Source organism: Hydra vulgaris, chromosome 08, assembly GCF_038396675.1.
Source record: "Hydra vulgaris chromosome 08, alternate assembly HydraT2T_AEP".
Taxonomy (NCBI): Eukaryota; Metazoa; Cnidaria; class Hydrozoa; order Anthoathecata; family Hydridae; genus Hydra; species Hydra vulgaris.
The window spans coordinates 6267501-6288458 of NC_088927.1; the positions used below are offsets into that span (position 1 = coordinate 6267501).

The window sequence follows — 20958 nt, forward strand, 5'->3', positions numbered from 1 at the left end:
TCAACTTTTCTTGACCTCCTCCCCCCCCCCCCCTCCTAGTCAAAAATTGTCAAGAATTTTCAGACCCCCCTACCCTTGTTTTTTTTTTTTTTTTTTAATTTTTTTTATTTTAGGTGCCCCAAGAAGTCCTAACGGTCTTGTCACAGAGCACCGCGGAAGTGCATTTAACCAGGAAGTTCACGCCTCCTTCCCTACCGTGACGCGAAAATTTGTCCAGAGCTCGTTTCGAACCTGGATCTCCTGCTTATAAAGCAAGCGCTCTAACCATTGCGCCACGGCCGCATGTTTTGTTGACGTAGTGAATGAACAGCCCCCTAGTTAAAAAAGACGTAATGAAATTTTAATCCTACTGTAGTTTTTTGATGTTTTGAACAATTATTTCTAGTTAAAAAAGACGTAAAGGCATACAATATTAGTAAACATACAAGTTTCTAAAATCACATTTCTTGTAATAAACGATTTCAAGGAATGTAAGAATTTAAACTGTTATTTAACTTGTAATCCAAGTAGTCGATTGTATGCATCATATCCAGAAAAAGCCACGCAAAATTCCTTGTTGGAAAAACAAGGGATTTTGCATGACTACAAAAAATAATACTAATATATTGGACTATGACAAATGTAAGCAAATATAACCTAGGCTCTAAAATAGTATTTTTTAAGCGTGGCCTTGAAGATTTAAAAAAAATAAGCATTCCTACAACTTTTACACCAGAAACATTAGTTTTTACAAGAGTAAAATTGTTAATGGAGATAATTTGGCTTTGCATTTTTCATCCGATATCATAAAAGTATGCTTGAAAAATAATATCTGTTTCAATTTCCCGAAATATGAAATTTCTAAGGAAAGCTAAAGGATCCAAAAATCTTTTTGAACATCTAATTTTAGAAGGGGTTGTTGTTGTTCTTTTCTCACACATGCTGCAACATCTTCAACCACCAATCAAATAATAGATAACAGTTTGCAAATGTAATTAAATATTGATACAATCCATTAGACGTGTGTATAAGATATGCTACTAGAAGATGTCAGAAACATTCAGTAAATATTTGATCTTAGAACATTTGATTTTAGAACATTATCAGTTATAAAAACAAACGTTTGTCTTTCAAACATTTGTTTTTATAGCTAGTAACCTAGAGAAGTTATATATACTACATAGTACTACTTATTTACTAGTCAAGTTTTGACACCAGTTGTTCAGTTACGGATCCAGCCTTCTTTGGTGCTTGAGATAGCTAACTTCCAGACATTGAGCAAACTCTAAACATTTTTATGTTTATACTTATGTCAAATAATGATGCTTGGCAAAAAATTGCGAAGATTTCTGGCTGGGAACAAGAAAAGCTCTAAATTTTCATCCTCTGCCCCCACCCCAAACGCGAGGGTCACTAGTTTATAAAGAATTTTTTTACTATTCTTAACCAGATATATAATCATCATAAATAAGTTTTAAGTTTCATTGTATTATCTCTCAGCGTAACAAAATTATGACCATGCAAAATTTGCAACCCCCTAAAATTGAGGTGGGTTTAAACTTTATATGGTCATAGTTTTTGAACGCTCAATGACAATACTATGAAACTTGAAATTTTCAAATGAATATGAGTCTAGTTGAAAATGATACAAACTTATTTTATCAACATGTTGCCATACATTATTTTATTGTTAGTTTTATTGTTAGTAATAATATGTAATTAAAGTAAGTACATGTAATAAAGTAATATGGGGAGACTGGAGCTAGTTGCAACAGGGGTAAGTTGCAACAATGTGTTTTAAAATGGTTCTTATATATTATTTCAAAAATTTTTTTCATTATTTAACTATAATTATAACGCAAAGCTATAAAAAACTTATAGTAATAAATTAAAAATTTTTAAAGCCATTGATAATTTTGTTTTTCGATATAAAATTCTAATTTTTGTTTTCAAAGTTTTTTTGGGTTTTACTGTAAACTTAGAGATACATGACTGTAATAAAATAATGGTAAGTTTAAAAAATCATTTTGAAACACAAGAAACTTAGAAAATTAGATTTATTTAATGTAAATAATTTTTTAAACACTTTATAACTGCATAAATTTTTATTGATAAATATGATAATTATGATTATTTTCCTTATTTATAATTAGGAAAATAATCGTAATTAGTAACTAGCGGTTTTTATCAAAACGCTAATAAATATTTTGCGTTGTTAAAATATTATCATCACGCATGAATAAATCTGTGATGAGAAATTTTAAAAGTATCAAAACTATAAAACACTAAAAACCATCGCCATTGAGTTCTCTACATCTATCATTTACAAACACTTGTGGTCTTTGAAGTAACCTTTCTTTTGTTGAGTTTTATCTTTTGCAAAATTTACCAGACCTACTTGCTCTTTGTGAGACTAATTTGAGTTCAGCTGTCTCATCTTGTGATCTCAGAGATGATGGTTATTTTCCTTTAGTTTGTAAAGACTCAAATAGTCACATGTTTGACCTGGGTATTTACTTTCGTAAGAATTCAGCCATTTGTTGAGAAACTAGGTTTGAATCCATAGACTGTTCTTTTATGTGCTTTTGTTTAGCACCACTTTACCCTATGGTGTTTCTCTTTGTTCTGTATTGCTCTTCTTCATCTCAAGGTTGCACTCTCTTCAATGTTATTTCTGATCAAATTGACCAAACCCTTCCTTTTTATCCTTCAGCCAATATCGCTGTTGTTGGCTCATCACGCTGAATGGTTTTGTTCAAGTGTCAGAGATTCCAAAAACAATTAGGTCCACAACTTTTACAATTCCTAATCTCTAACACAAATAGTCAACTTTCCAACTCGCTTTTCAGACAACCCGAATCATTTACCTTTTCTACTCGATATATGTCTTGTTTCTGATCCTAGTCAGTGCTCAGTTTCATTCACCCTTTGGTGCTTCTAATCACTGTTTGATCTCTATAAAACTGTTGTCTTATTCTTCTTCATCGTTAGAATGAAATCCTTCGTCTTCCTGCTGACAAATGTGCTTCTTATATCCTATTATTCTTGGATTCTGATCGGAATGGAAAATTTTATTCCCTCTCAATCATTTCAAGTGAAGTCTTACTCTTTTTCATGGTTTTCCTCTCATTGTGCTGCAGCAATTTCCAATCGTAGTCATTACTCCCTTATCTATCGCGAAAAAAATCACTAGAAAACAGACGCATGTTTACTATTGTTTAAAACTATTGTAAAAAGATTTTGTCTAACACCAAAGTCTGATATTTTCAAGTCACAAAATCTCTTATTTTTTCTCAGAAATTAGGCTCCAGAGACTTCTGGAGAATCTTTTAGAGTGTCTATAACAAGGGCAAATCTGTTATTTTCACTCTTGCATGGTTCAGATTTTGTTTGGTCACCTAAAGACAAAACTGAATAGTTTGCTAAAAAGTTTTTATCAATCTCATCTCCTGATTCCACTAATCACATCCTACGTGTTACAGCCGACAAACAGGTTGATCCATTGCTTGACATACAAATCACTCCAGCATCTCTATCTAAAGTAATTTCTTGCTTAGACTCTTCTACAACTTGTGGTGAAGTTACAGTTTTGCAGAAATGTTCTCCGGAGCTGTTGTCTATACAAAACTATTTAACAAGATTTTCAGAGTCTTGTTTTCCAGTTGGCTGGAAAGCAGTAACTGTCGTCCTTGTTTTCAAAAATTCTGGAGAGCAATCGGGCTCGTTAACTACTGCTCTATTAGTCTTTAATTAACAAACACTTAATCTCTCATCTTTAATCTGATAAATTTATTTCTGATAATCAATATGGATTAAGATGTTCTCTTTCTTCTGTTGATTTATTAACGGTAATAGCTGATAAGTTTTCTTGTGCATTAGATAGGTGTGGAAAAGTTAAGGCTATCGCTCTAAATATTTCTAAAGCCTTTTTAAAGTTTGGCATGCTGGTCTTCTCCATAAGCTCTATTCTTGCGGTGTATCAGGTAACATCTTTAAGATTATTGAATCCTTCCTTACCAATCGTAGTATAAATATTGTCCTTGATGGACAGCACTCTTCCTCATTTATCGTAACTTCACGGGTTCCTAAAGGTTCTTTCCTTGACCCTATGCTTTTTTAATATACTATAACAATCTTCCAGAAACGGCATTGTTTGATGATAATATTAGAAAAGAAAGCGGCATTGGTTGATGATGATAATACTATTTATTCTTGTCTTGATTAAAAGCAAACCATCTCTGATTGTTTGGATGGGACATTTGAGCTTGAAAAGGATCTCATTTCTGCTACAGCATGTTGAACTTTAATTCCAGCAGCAGGTGAACTTTTACTCAGATAAAACTCTAAACTAAAATTTTTTTCAGCTAACCCCTATCACAATAATCTCCCTATATTTATGAATAATAATGCACTCAACCAGTCGTCTATCCTTCGTCTTCAAAGATAAACTCTTACTTCTAATCGTTCTTGGAAATTATATATCAAATCCATTGCAAATTTAGCATCTGCTAAGGTTGCATCTCTTTATTGTATATGCCACTTTCCAACTCCAGATTCAATTCTATATAAATTTTATGCACTTTCTTTTTTAGACATGGTGTAAAAACACATTTTAAACATAGTTGGACCTTCATTAGCAACCAAACTCCAACCATCGTCACATCTTTGTAATGTTGCTTTTTTTCTCTTTTCTATAAATAGTATAATGGGCGCGTGCCACTTATGTTCTTTTCTTGAACATCTTTTTAATTCGCTCTCTTATTCTTGTTTTCCTGATTAATATAAATTGCAATCTTTTAAGTCGAAATAAAAATTTTTAAATTTGTTCCCCCCCCCCCTCTCCTCCTTTCATTTGTATTAAGGAGTCGAGCGTACCACGATAATTAATCTAAAAATCAGCATGGTAACAATCAAATTAGTAACAAATAAATACGCAATATGCAATAACGAAACTGCATATAAGCTTCCCACTCCCCATCTTATTCTCTTCTCCCTCCTTTTATTAAAAGTCTTGATAGTACAACTTTAAGTTAATGTAGTAAATAAATACAATAACGCAACTAAATAACGCATATAAACAAGAAATACAATAAAATAATACAAATAATATAAACATATAAACAAGAATATAAGCATATAAACAAGAAATAAATAAAATAATACAAATAAATACAATAACGCAACAATGACGCAAAGAAATACAAATAAATACAACAACACAACAATAACAATAAACAAGATAATTGCAAAAAAGTAAAAGTTTTTATAATCGGAAATTATCAATAATTTTCATATTAAATAAAACAGACTTGGTATGAAGAAACATTTACTTTAATTCCATATTACTCAATTTTTTCGAAGATAATTTTGTGATCAGTTGTATAAAGAATTGACTGGCGTATTCTGGAACTTTTTAAAAGATTCAGCAATACTGCAATACAATAAAATATAGGCATATTTTATATTCTATCAAATTACTTTTTTGAATCCTTGTTAACTGTAGTTGTGTATATTATTCTAATCATAGATGTTTAAAAAATAAGTTTTATAAATTTCTAACACTTGAGAAAAAACAGAAAAAAAAATTACAACATTGATTGGATTGGCTTCTTTGAATATCGTTGAAACTCGAGCTGTTATAAATTTTTTTTTTTTAAATCTCTGTTTTTTTTTTAAAAATGTAAAATTTTAAATAGAATATATTTAGTGACTTTGCAAGAGTCAAATATAACGTTGCAATAAATATCATCGTGACCAACTAATTTATCAGAAACATTTTAAAAGGAAAGCTTTAATTTCTCTAATTAAACTTAAAAACAAAGTTTTTAGTTTTTGATCCATATTTAAATAGATTGATATAAACTAATTGAAATAAAAAATTGATACAAAAAATTAAAAGCTATTACTCTTTGGTCATTGTATGTGTCATCATTAATTTTAATACCTTTGTCATTCCGCTTGTTTTTTGTTTCTAGATGTCAGAGATTTCCCTAAAAATTTCCAACGTTCATTTTGATTTAAGTTTATTCAACTCGATTAAATTAGAGTAGAATATTTTTTAAAGTTTTTAATTATTTTATTGATAAATTATTAATGAAGCATAAATTATTGATAGAGTATAAACTATTGATGGAGATAAATAATCTATGCTCTATCAATAATCTATGCTCCATATATAATTTATGGTCCATCAATATTCTATGTTATATCAATAATTTATGTTCAATTAATGGTCTATGTTTTACCAATAATCTATTGACGATTGATCAATAATCTAGCAAATTATTTCTCAATATTATATAAGTTTAATGTTGGAACATAAATTATTGATGCAGCATAAATTATTGATAGAACATAAACTGCTGATGAAGCATAAATTATTGATTGAGAATATGTTATTAATGAAGCATTTGTTATATAGAGTGTAAATTATTTTTTTAAGAATGGTTTTAAATGAGCTCTAGTAATAATCTGATTTTTAAACAATTCTTTTATGAAATAATATTACGTGCCTAGATTAATAGAGAAAAAAAACAGGTTAAAAAATCAGTTATTTATTTATTTTTAATTTTATTTAGGTGCCCCAAGAAGTCCTTACGGTCTTATCACAGAGCACCGCGGATGAGCATTTAATAGGATGTTCACGCCTTCTTCCTAACCAATATCGCCAAACTTGCCCAGAGGTGGGATTTGAAACACGGATCCTTTGTTTCTAAGGCAAGTGCCATACCACTGCGCCTCGGCTGCTCTATTGTAATATTTTTAATTGAAACAGCTGGCAATCGCGTTATTTTCGTTGGTTTTAATTCGGTCAGAAGATAGACGATACGTCAAAAACGGCCTGAAAGGACGTCCTACTTGAGGCGTCTGAGGATGTTCAATAGATGTACCAAATGCATTGATTTTTATTGGGGCCTCAAAAAAAACAAAACCTTTATAAACTTACCTAATCCCCGGTGTAAAATAGTCTAAGCTATAAAAATGATTATTAATATACTATTAAGTGCAAAACTTATTAAAAGTTTTTTGCTATCTATATTGGCAACAATTTTAAGAAAAAAATTTAATATTATTATAAGCCTCATAGCAAATAGAAGAGACAGTTTTTTTATAACTCAACAAAAAAATTTAAAAATGACAATATACAAGATTATATTATAAATTATTAAATACAAGATAAAAACTGTATTTTTATCTTGTATTTTATAAAACCAATTGGTTCTTTTTATATATTTTTATTTTATTATTTAAAAAGAACCAATTGTAATTTATACGCATAAGTTTGTTTTTTGCGCATAAAAAAGTACCTCGCTTTCGGTTATTATTAATAAATGGTGTGCTTCAGGTGTCACTTTTAATCAATGGCGTAGTTCAGGTGTCACTTTTAAAGAGTGGTGTAGTTCAACTGTCACTTTTTTAGGGATAGTTTTTGTGATCCGTGTTTATTTTGTGTTACTTTAGTTAAAGTAACTGATAGTTTTTAAAAAATTTTAAAGATTGAAGACAGGAAAACCTTAACAAGTCATTTTGTCCCTGTCAAGTGACAAGATGACAAACTTATGATTTATATATTTTAGTTTTTATAACAAAATCTTTAACTTGCAAACTAAAAGTTTATGAAGAAAATAAATCATTATAATAAAAAAAATTACTGACAAAGTATTATTGCTAGGTGACTGATAGTTTAGCAGGGTTTTCAAAACGTTCGCCATCTTGACCCCTTTTACTTGATAGTTCCTATAATGGGCTAAAACCGTAGCACACTTTTTTTTTAGGTAAAAAAATCCCCTATAAATTTTTTTTTTAATTTTTTGTAAAAAAAAATTATTACAACTAATTATACCGTATGACAACTCTTATAGGGATAATAATTAGGCCTGGTGAATAAAAAAAAGCAATTGCTTTTACTTAGAGTTTTTAATGTAATTGTTCAGCTTTATGTGAATAAAATTTTTAGCAAACTCTCTCAAATTTTTATTCACGTAAAGCTAAGCAATTTACTTCAAAAACTCTGAGAATTGTTTAGCTTTACGTGAATAAAAATTTGAAAAAATTATTCAAGTTTTTTTTACGTAAAGCTGACCAATTACTGAGTATTATTGAATTATTGAATTACTTTGTTTATGTAAAGCTGACCAATTACCGAGTTTTTATTCATCCGGCCTATTATAATATTACATAAATATGTTAATTAACCAAATATTAATACAAATCAAAAAAAATAAAATAAAATAATGAAACGCAAAATTCTGATAATAAAAATAATGAGTATAGTTTAAATAAAAATACAGTTCAAAATTAAATACACCAGCAAAAACATATTTTATTTGGAGCAGCTCGTTTTAAAATATCGCTGATCACCAACAATGGAATTTACAGAAATAACATTTACATTCTTTTTAAAAAAATTCTTAAACTTGATAATTTTTGCTTTCCTTAAACTAAATGTTTAAGCGCTTTTAACTTTCAAACTAAAAATAGGAAATAATGTCTTAAAGTACATCTAAATTTTTCCCGTAAACAACAATAGGTATAAAATACGATAAGGTATAAATACGATAAATACAATAGGTATAAATACGATGGTTAATACTGTTTACAAAATATTTATGTACTAAAATTATCATCTACCAAAATTGATAAAGTTATAATGAAGGTTTGCATGATCCTATATTAAAGCTAGCTTTCTGATTATTTTTTGCAAAACAATATTTTTTTAAAGAAAAATATCATAATTTGCTCAGTAGAGGTTTAATCTTAAATTCGTCAAAGATAAGGTGTTTCAAAATACTTTCATTACCTTATCTTATACCAAAATCAAAAAAACAACAACAACAAAAACTTTTTTTTTTTTTTTCATATTTGTGGTTTGCTGTCTATAAAATAGATAAAAATTACAAAGAAACATTTACAATAAGATTATAAGAAACATTTATATTACAATAAGATTATAGATATATAAAAGAAAATAAACGAGAGCCACAATCGTTTCATAATTGTTTCATAGTCGTTTCATAATCGTTTCATGGAGCAACTCTTATGAGTGGTCTATAACTCAACCTAACTTTGAAATTTTGTAAATCGTAGATTATGACGTTTTTGGTTTTCAATCGACAGTTTTTGATTTTTATATTTACACTAATTAAAACTTACTAATTACTAATTTTCTGACCTACTAAATCGTTTACCTACTGCATTTTTGTCTGAATTTTCAAACCTACTAAATCGTTTACCTACTGCATTTTTACTGAATTTTCAACCTACTGAATATTCAACCTACTGTATTTTCAATTTTATGCTCTTATGAATTGAATGACATTACAGCTCGTATGACTCTAACAAGTTTAAAATAAAAAAGATTCTGAGAATTGTATTTTGTAAAAGAAAAAACAATAAAAAAAACTCGGTTACAATATAAGTGTTAAAATTTTTAAATATAAAAATTTAAGATAAACACTCTTTAACATACTATATAATATAAATTAAAAGTATATAACATAATTGTAAACATAGTTGGACCTGCACTTGCAGCCAACCTACAACCATTGTCACATTATCGTAATGTTGCTTCTCTTTCTCTTTTCTATAAATACTATAATGGGCGCTGCTCTAAGGAGCAAGCGTTTCATGTGCCATCTACTAAAATTCATTCTCGTGTTACTCGTCAATCAAGTAAGTTTCATCCTTTAACTGTGACTGTTCCTAAGTGCTCTAAAAATTCTTATTCGTCTAGTTTTTTTCCTCAAAAATCAGTTCTTTGGAATTCGCTCCTTTCATTTTGTTTTCCTGATTTATATAAATTGCAATCTTTTAAGTCTGATGATCGTTATCTTGCTTTTAAAACTTCATCTTTTCTCTTCCACTAACTTTCAACTCTAATGATAGTTGCTTGCAGCCTTGTTGGAAATGAAGAGGTTTATATATATATATATATATATATATATATATATATATATATATATATATATATATATGTATATATACTTATATGTATATATATATATATATATATATATATATATATATATATATATATATATATGTATATATACTTATATATATATATATATATATATATATATATATATATATATATATATATATATATTTATATATATACATTAAACCTGCATGAAAGTAATTGCAGCAACATTTTTAGTACCTAAAAGTAACAATCTTTCTGTGACAGTCAAAATATCTAAAAAGTCTTAATAAAAAGTACTTTTTAGTTTTGGATTTTTAAGTTGAATAGTTATTTTAAGGGTAGATTCTAGGCTTGAGAAAAATTATTTTGTTTTTAAACATTTATTTACTAATACTAGACGTGTTCTACGTATTTTTTCAAGTAATTTTGAGTAATAAAAAAGTTATATCAAAAACAGAAATGTAGGTTACGTTATTTTGGTTGCTCACAAAGTATCCCATTTTATAACTTAGAGTTACTTACAAGGTTTTAATAAAAGTGAACATTTTATTTGTTGGTACTTTCTTATAATAGCTGAAATAAAGCTTCCGACAAAAAAGGAATTAATCAAATTTATAAAATTTTATAAAATTTTATTTCATTATTGTTATTATTCTTACTTTTCGTAAAAACAAAATTTTTTGTTTTTTAATAATAGACTATTGAATAATTTAATCGGGAAAAACTATATATACATACATACATACATACATACATACATGTATATATATATATATATATATATATATATATATATATATATATATATATATATATATATATATATATATATGTATATATATATATATTATATATATATATATATATATATTATATATATATATATATATATATATATATATATATATATATATATATATATATATATATATATGCATATATATATAATATATATATTAGCATATATATATTATATATATATGCTATAAATAAGTATATATATATATATATATATATGCTTATATATTATCTTTTTGTCTCTATGACGAGCGTTTGAAGTCTATATTTGTAATATGAATTCAAAAAGCAATATAAATAGATAATATTGTATATTAAATTATAACTTAGCATTAAATAACTAACTTTATATAGTTAAGTTAAACAATATAAACTTATAGCTCTCATATAAAGTTATAGTTCTCTTATAGTACTCTTTGCGCTAATACAATTTATTATTTATTTCAACTCTCCCCAACGCTTTGAACCGCGGAGAAAGTAGACGTCCCAGAACATCCTATTTTAAACGTGGTCGACCAGACCAAATGGTATGTCCAATGGACGTCGTAGGACGTCCATTGTGTGTGGGTGCAACAAATTATACTTATTTTTTGTTTTGTGAAAAGATTTCAGTTTTTTCATCCTCTTTCAAAACTCTTTTTAGGCCTGGTAATATATCGCAAAACAATTCCTTACTTAGGTAAATTACCGCATCAATTATTTTTGCGCTCATAGAAAATTACATTAAAACAGGGAAAATTGGTATTTGAGTTTTAAAAGTGAAAGATTGTTATCAGAGTTGCACCAGGTTTCAAACATGCAAAATATTTCAGAAACGAGCAGCCGTGGCGCTGTGGTAGCGCACTTACCTCAGAAACAAAGGATCTGTGGTTCAAACCCCACCTCTGTGCAAGTTTTGTGACATCAGTTTGGAGAGAGGCGTGAACTCCCGGTTAAACGCTCATCCGCGGCGCTCTGTGAAAAGACCTTAAGGACATTTTGGGGTACCTTAATAAAAATGAAATTGAAAAATTAAAAAAAAAATACTAAATGATTCTTTTTAAAAAAAGCTTTCAAAATTTGATTGCAAAGTGTTAAAATTTTTTCAATACAAAAATTCATTTATTTTATTGGTATAATTACAAAAACAGTTTTTTGTAAAATAACTACTTTACTAAAGTTATTTAAGTCGGGATCTGATTATTTAGGATAGGATCTGATTAGTCGGGCATTAAGTAGAAACTTATCAGTTTGAAAAAAAAGTGTTGAATTTAAATATGAATGATTGAAATCTATTTTAAGTTTTATAAATAAGCCATTAAAAATATAAGAGTTTCTTTTAAGAGAGTTCGATTAAAAAAATATGAAAAATAATTTATAATATATTTTATTTTTTTTTTAAATTTTATTTGAAATTTTTATTTGCCATATTTAGCTTTCCTTGTAATTTCCTTGTAAACTTTGTAAATAAAGCGTCCGTTTGCGGTTAATTTAGAACTAACCACAGTTTAAGTCAAAGTTTAGTATGACAAAATTGCTTTTGCCTTAAACTTTTTTTATTTGAGAGCATGCTTTTAATTTATTCTTTTAAATTAATCCATTTCTTTATTTTAAAAAGCGCTACCCCCGTCAAAAATAAGTAATTAAGATATTATTCGGCATGATTATTCAAACTAGGACAAAAACGCCTTAATTCGCGCGAAAAATCAGACAAAATATCGTCTTCTCTGAAGTTTGCGAGTTGCGACAATATTAAAAAAACAACAAACAAACAAACAAAAAAGAAATAAAGTCAAATTAAAGAGTGTTTTTATAGTCCTATAGACGAATTATAAGTGTTTTTTATTAAACAGAATAGTAATGAAAGTTTAGCAATTTAATAAAGGGTTAGGGTCTTCTGTTTTTATATTTTAAAAATTACTTTTTGTACCTGGATTGTTGATGTAATTCAATAAATAGATGTTTTTCAATAAACCTTATTAAAATGAGATTATCTTTGAATCTAGTGACCGATCAAAAGATAAAAGATTTATTTTAAAGGATGGAATTAAATAATAAGATGGAAGAAAATTTTTAAAATGTTATAAACCTGATGGTTATTAACTATTTATATACATTAAAAATTGATTATAATTCTTTTACTTTTTTTCGTTTTGATTTTTTGTCCACTTTTTTTGCTTCCGTCCGAAATTACTCAAGAACCGCATTATTTACATGAAGATCTATTGACTTGAAGAACTGTTTACATGAAGAACTATTTTAATGAAGTACTTTTTATATGAAAAACTATATACACAAATAACTATTTACGTAAAAAAACTGTTTACACAAAGAATTGTTTATATAAAATCTATTTACATGAAGAACTATTTACAGAAAACATTTAGATATGCATTTATGATAAGAACCAAAACATAGATATGTATTTTAACAACTTTTAGAAAAAGTTATTTTAAATGTATATCTGTAATTTAAGTTACTACCAAAACATAATGCTTAATTGACTTATTATTATTTTTTTTTATTGTGGTGGTGAGCGTTAAGAATTGTGGGTTTAAATTTCTCTCTAATATTTCTCTTTCCCAGTAAGCACAGGACGTTTTTAAAAGGTTAAAAAACTTATTAAACGAATATTAACGTTTTTCAAACGTTTTAAAAACGATCTGTGCTTACTAGGTTATTATCTCTGACAGATTGATCTACTGCAAACACATAAGTAGTAACCCTTGATTTTTATAACTAGAATCCATTATAATTTACCATAATAATTTCATTTTAATCAAAATTTTTATCTTTAAAGTTAAAGAATATAATTATTGTAAATTAGCGCTATTTTATACATTGTTTATTTGGAAACAAACTAATTGCATACATTATTTTTAAAACAACAACATACAAGATCTCATGTTTCCTCCTCTCTAAAATTTATTTGTGCCTACCGTTTATTATTTCTGGGTATTGGAATTAAAAAAAGTTTATAAAAAATATATTTAAAAAAAAATCTGTGTTAAAACCAAGTGGGATACATCCGGAGCAACCGAATAAAGACGATACTGCCATAACATGTTTGATCGGACATATCCAAACACTTTTGCAATCACATAAGAACATTAAGAAGGTAAGGTTGAGAGAATCATTCAAAATCAATTACGCCTTAACGTTCCAGGAAAGAAAACACGTTCCAGTATTTCTCAAGCGTGTCAATAGTTTAAAAATATCCACAAACAGCCAGAAGTCTTTGTTTTAAAATTTATCCAAATAAAAAAACAATAAAACTAGTGGTTTTTTATTTTATTTAACGTTATTATGTAAATATGATCGAAATATCACAAATATTCGTTGTCATGTAATCGTTATCATCGAAATATTACAAGTATACATTGTTATGTAACCATTAGGATTGAAATATTACGAGTATACATTGTTATGTAACCTTTATGAACAAAATATCACGAGTATACATTATTATGTAATCATTAGGATTGAAATATCACAAGTATACGTTGTTATGTAACCATTTTGATTAAAGTGTCACACTCACACAAAAAAAATTAAAAACGTAGTACCCAGGTGTTGTTTATGCTTTAAACTACAAAAATATATCTAAAAAATGATCTTTTCTCTTTTCCTTGTTTTATTTGTAGTTTATTTTTATTATTGGTTTATTGCGTCTTCATTTTACTGTGACTTTTTTGTGTTTTTTAATATCGAGTCTTTTTCGCGATTGTTTCATTTTTTCTTTTAATATCGAGTCTTTTTCGCGATAGAAGATACAATACAAAATGACTTAAAATGAAGCCACTGTAAATTAGAAAGAAAGATAGTGACTACAGTTGTGTTGTGTTTTCTTTTATTTTAAATATACTTTTTTTTTTAAATTTAACAAGTATCTTTGGACTAAAATGTGTTTAGCGTTTGACCAAGTATTTAGGAAATAAAAAAATTAAAAATAATACCTACTTTACCTAAAAACGCATTATGTCGTCTAAAAAGGATAATTTATTGTTAACCCCAAGAAATTTTCAGTTTAAAGTTAAAACAATTCCAGAAAGCACAAATTACAGAAATGAAATCAGATAAAATAAAATAAAAAAAAGCATATACCTAATGATTATGATATTAAATTATAAATTATATTATTTTAAGGTTTTTTTTAATCTTATTTTATTTCTATAAATTTTTTAAAGACGGAATATTAAAAGCTTTAATATTCCGTCTTTAAAAAAATCAACAGAATTTTTTTAAGACGGAATATTAAAGTTTTAGTTTGTTAATTAAATTAAAATTTTTTTAGTTTAGTTGACAAATACGAGGTAGTGATACAAAAAACTGAGTAACCAATAAAATATTGCAAGAACGGTATAATGCTTGTTTTCCGTTTTAAACACGCCGTACTAATGATGATTTTTAGAACCCATATCAAATAAAATTCATTTGAGGGTCCATGTCAAATCAAATTTATTTGAGTGGCTACCTCGAATCGAATTCATAACACATAAAACTAAACTGTTTTATTAGTAAATTAAAATAAAAGTCCAATTTTTTTTTTTCGAGGTTGGAGATGGCTGCCCCTGTTGACTCTGCGGTTGTTGCGACACTGTTTAATCGCGCACCAGGAATATTATCATAAACGCAAAACAGGATTATTTTTAGATTGTTGTAAAAGTCTTTTTATTGTTTTTAAAGGAAGGATATTGCAACAAACAAACAAAGAAAAAAAGAAATAAGTAACGTACTTATAATCGGGTTTTATCTTTTCTCCAAATATTCTGTTTTAAATTTACAATATAAAGTAAAAGGGTCGGCATAAAAATATTCCTTAAACTTTGTTTTATTGTAAAATATAATGAACACAAATAAAGTAATACAATTCAATCAATTAAAAGACATTCCCTAAATTTTATTGTAATGAAAAATTTTAAAAACTTTATAAAAACTAGCCAACAATAAAGTTTTATTTGTATTATATTTCTTCTTCATATTTCTTATCCTAAATTAAATAAAAATTACTTGTTCAAAGAATAACTCGGTAAAAAAACAGCTGCTATTGTATACCTCCATACCTTACGCACGTACCTTATTAATTCTTCATAAAAACTTTTAAAATTTAAAATTTTAAAGAAAAGCGATATGCATAGTTAAAGATAAATTTTCAATTACAAAACAAAAAAATTAAAAAATAATTTTAATTACTTAGTTACTATCGTCAAGTCATCGTCACTGTAAATATATGTGTTTTTTTGAAAGACACTTTGAACAAATCTCAAAAAGTCATTGGAAAGTTTAGAAAAAAACAAACAAAGAAAACCAAAAAATGTCCAGCTTAAAACACATCTTCGAATAAAACGGTATCATATATTTTTTACAAATTGATTAACATTTATTTTTACATGTAATGTTATTAAATTTATGTATCAATATTGTTATAAAAAAATAAAAAAATGTTTTCATTGAAAATAACAAATAATACCAAATACCTATATTCGGGACATAGCGGTGAAGCACGTTTTGTCTTATTTTAGCCCGGGCCATCTAGATTTTATTTATATAACACGGCACTGTGACTGACGAATCAAAAAACAAATAAATGAATAATCAAGAAACTAATAACCAAGGGAATCGTGAACTAATTACCAGATGAAACAGGGACAAATAAACAAGGAAAAGGCACTGCTTTTATACAGTTTTATTACAACTATTGTTTTAAAATTGCGACTTTTTCTGTCGGAATTATTTAACTCCGACAGAAAAAGTTAACAAATCACCGTATTATTACCACTGCAACTATCGCAAAACTTGAAAAAAATTTTTAAAATTATTTTTTCTATAAAGATTACAATATTATTTTAATGACAGTAAAAAGTTTATCAACTAATTTTTGTGACAATAAAAAGTTTGTTGACTATAATTAAAGACTATAAAGCTTTTCGACAATAAAAAGTTTGTTGACTATAATTAAAGACTATAAAGCTTTTTGAGAATAAAAAATTTGCCAACTAATTTTTGTGACAAAGAATTTGCCAACTAATTTGTGTGAGAATAAAATGTTAGTGGTAGAATTTTGTTTTTGAAAAAAATTTTGAAACTTTTTGATTTTAATAAATAGCGCCACAAAACAAAATATTTTTCTAGAAGTTTGGTAATAAGGTTGCTGGATGAGACTATTTCTAATTTGTAATTATTTATGTACTTTGTTTCAAATAAACAATGCCGTGGCTAGTCGATCCGAGGCCCCCTCTACCTCCTCCATTAGAACCCTTAAAAATTAAAAGTTTTTCCACGAGGTGTTACTTAAAAATAAAAAAAATAAATGCTTCTTAGGTTTTGAAAATGGCCCCTAAAGTTGCATATGGGGTCCTCCTTAATTGGCGGTGTGGGGTAGCCTAGCCACGGCTCTGCATATAAACTATCAAAAATATTAGGTTAAGCTTATCTTACATAAAATAAAGAACATTAAAAACATTACACTGATATTTGCTAAAACCATTAAACTAAATTAGGTTTTGTATGTGTGTAACTTTTTTTTAAATGACGTGCAACAAGTTAATATTTTTAAATTGTATTTTTCCACTTAACCAATATTTGCATATTTAATGTAGCAATGAATATTTATATAAACCACGAATATTTATACATAATCTTTTCCAACTTGAATTTATTAGGAAAAAATCCATTTTTGCTTTCATATTCAAACTTTTTTTGGTTATATATATACACTTCGACATTCAAGGTAACTAATGTCAATCTGATTATGGTTCGGCACATAGAAACTGTTCTGCAGTTGTCATATATTTGCGTGGTAGTCTTATATATGCGCGGTTGTCTTATTTTTACGCAGTTGTCATATAGTAATGCAAGGAATGAAGTTACCTATTTTTCTGAACTACTTGATTGTTAATCATTTTTAATTAATAATCAACATAAGGTACTTTATCAAATCAAATCAAAATGTAAATCAAAACAAAAAGTTATAAAACATTTATGACTACCTAGACTTAAGAGTATATTGTATATAAGTAAACAAAACTTAAGTTACATAAAATTGCATTGGTTATTTCTTTTGTTTAAATGGAATCGGTAATTCTTTTTTCGGGACATTAAAATTAAACAACTAAATCTTTTTTAAAAATTTGTTTCGTGTTTAAAACAAATCCCAATATTAACAGCAGGTAATATTTTATTTTAATTCTGTTTTTACTTAATAATACGATCCAAAGAAGACAAATGATCTAACCACTACTGTTATAGTGCACTAAGTATATTCAAGTTCAGGTTAGACTTGTTTACTCGGTCTCTATTTTTTTTTGTTTTTTTTGTTTTGATGAAAATTAAAAATAAAAATAGAATAGTTTATAGTAAAATTTTTTTTTGTTTAAAACTTTGAGTTTTGAAAATATTTGTAACTTGTTTTTGACAAATGTTTATAATTTTTCAGTACCAGATATCACAGATGCTCTCAAAATTACTTCTTTTTCAATAATCAAAGATTTTACAAGACTCTCGACGATACACACAGGTTTTTAATGACAACGTCTATTATCTATCAAAGATCTGGATGTATTCAGGTTTTTCTTTTATTTAAATTTAACTTTAAAGTATGATGTAAAATAATGAATAAGTTTGTCCTACTTTACACCTAAATCATATGTGTGTGCTTCCATATAACATATTCATAAAAATATAAAATAGTTTCAAAACTACCCAAAAGAGTTAATAAAGAAGTCAGTTGTCGCAACTTTGAATCAACAAATTATTAAAAAATTGTTAAAACATAAGTTAAAAGTCAAAGTTAAGAGAGGACTTTTAGTTTTTGTTACTTCCATTAGATATTTTAAATGTTATATATATATTTATCATGACTTCTTTAACTTTGAATACTTTTGTGAGTTTGTACTTCTATTCACATTTATTTTTGTTTTCTGCTTTTGTTAAAAATTTCTGCTGAAACATACGGGAAAACCGTGTGGAATTCTGCAGACCCCAAAACAAATTTCTGCAAAATCGCAAAACAAAATTTGATTTATCAAAGTAGCGTTCCGATTTTAAAGAATACCTACCTATTTACCTAACTATATGTCTATTTTATATATAAATTTATTATAATATTGAATGCCCGCTTTCGTAGCGAATTTATTAATATAATTCCTTGTAAGCTTAAAAAGTGAATGCAAACTATAAGTGGTGACACACCGCTACATTGTAATTGCACAATTGCTACATTGTAATTGCACGATTGACTTCAAAAAGTTTATTCATTACTATTCTTGCACTGTTTGTTTAATGTAAATAGTGTATCCAAATAAAAAATTTTTTTATTTTCTTTCCGTTATTTTTCTATTTTTTGTGTTTTTATTTTGCTGTTAACTAAATTTTATAACGTCATCACAGTAATATAAACGTCATCACAGTAATATAAACGTCATCACAGTTATAAACGACTGAAGCAAGCAATTTCGACAAAAGTTTTTGTTTGTTATTTTATTTTATTTTTTATTCTTTTTTTTATTTGGTTTTTGAAACAGAATGAATTTAGTTCTGTAACTTTCAGACTATTACGTCTGAACCATTGATTGACCATTATGCTAAGTGAAAGTCTATTGCGTCATTCATTTACCTTGTTTTACTCTTTGCCAGCTACTTTAAACAGCATTTTAATATCTAATTGTAAATAAAACAGATCGCGATTATCTGCTAAATCATTACAGAGGTTATTTATACACAATAAAATCTTTCATATTTTTGAGATTAAAAATAAATTATTTTAAAATTGAAATTAATAACGGTCATCAAATGAATTCTTGGCGTACTTCTAATGTGCAAAATACCATTTTTTGTTGTTTTAGCCGTTTTATATTAAGTGTATTAACTTTTGTTTGATAAATATCCTTTAAACTAAAGGAAGTTACTATTTTTTTTTTATAATGTTTCAATTTTTTAAAAGTATAGCATGATTAAAGGTCATGCCAAGCAATGGTTGTAAAAAACATTTGATACATGAATTAAAAGGTCGCTTGACACATGGTCAGTTAAAAAGCATTTTTAAATCCGAATACGTATAAATTATGCATTTAATCAATTTAGAAAAAGACACTAAAACCAATTGGTTTAGAGACCAATATTGATCTGTAATTTGAGGTGTTTGTGTCTGTTTAAATCATAACGACTTTTATTATTATTTAATAACTTATTTTACCGTAAATTGTTTTTATCAAAGCACTTTTGTTACTTTCAAGACTAATTATATTAATTGCAACTCATTAAAAGATTCGTCCGTAACTTTAGCATATGTTTTTCCATAACGAATTGTATTTGATTGAACTCAAGTTTTCAGCGAAATGAGATCCAAAATTAAAAAAGAAGCCATAACTTTAGCAGCTTTATAATAAGAAAGAAGCAGATTGCTATTATTGCTTCAAAATTGAATTGATTTGCTTGCATATGGCCCACTTTCACTGATAATAAAGCTTTTGTTAACCTATTGAAAATAAATGTTGCTCTTAAAGGAGAATTTATTCCGGGATTTTTCAGGTATTTTGAAATTTTTTTTTATCTTAAGGTTTAAATAAAAATGATTTTTGAAAATATTTATATTTTTTAAAACATATTCTTTATGATTTTTACAACTGGTCGACTAAGTTGAAACACAGGATGTATAATATTTATTTTTTTGATTAACTTATCAAAAGTTTTATTTAAATTTATTTGAACAGGAACCTTTAAAATGAAAGTTGACTGAAAACCGTCAAAAATAAACATTTAATGATTTTTTTTGTGAGTTGCAACTTGATGTAACAAATTTTTGTATTTTTTAATGAAAGCTGAATTGATGGAACTGAGTTTCTTGGAAGGTGAAATCTTGATAAAAAGTTTCAAAATATCGTCATTATATAAATCAGGCAATCTGGCGGATATGTGACGTGTTATTTACCTTTTTTTTTTTTTTTTTTCAATAAATCAAAACTTAGCACAAGTTTTAAAAGTTTTTTACTTGTTTACTTTTTTTAAATTCAAAAAAGTTGATATAAAATGTTCATAATAAGGAAAAATTGACATGAGATGCCACATAATGGACGCTCAGGACCAACACAAAAACTGTTTAGTAAAATAGTAAAACTAATTCTTGATATGTATTAAGCCATAGTTGTTATTTTCTTATTTTCTAACTCATATCATTTTAAGGAAAAAAGTTTCTATAAAAAACGGAAAATAAGAACCACAATTGTAAATTGTAAAAGTAAAGGTCTTATGTTGTCTTATAGGTATAATTTTTGTAAAGA

At 26.9% G+C, this 20958-nt stretch overlaps 1 long non-coding RNA gene across 1 annotated transcript in view; it reads left to right on the forward strand.

Moving 5' to 3' along the window:
- The window catches only part of LOC136083511 (uncharacterized), a 65071-nt gene that overhangs the window by 34584 nt on the left and 9529 nt on the right, over window positions 1-20958 (forward strand). Inside the window, exon 3 of the long non-coding RNA XR_010639901.1 lies at window positions 18117-18246. This is a non-coding gene — a long non-coding RNA (uncharacterized LOC136083511). The remainder of the gene's footprint in view (window positions 1-18116; window positions 18247-20958) is intronic.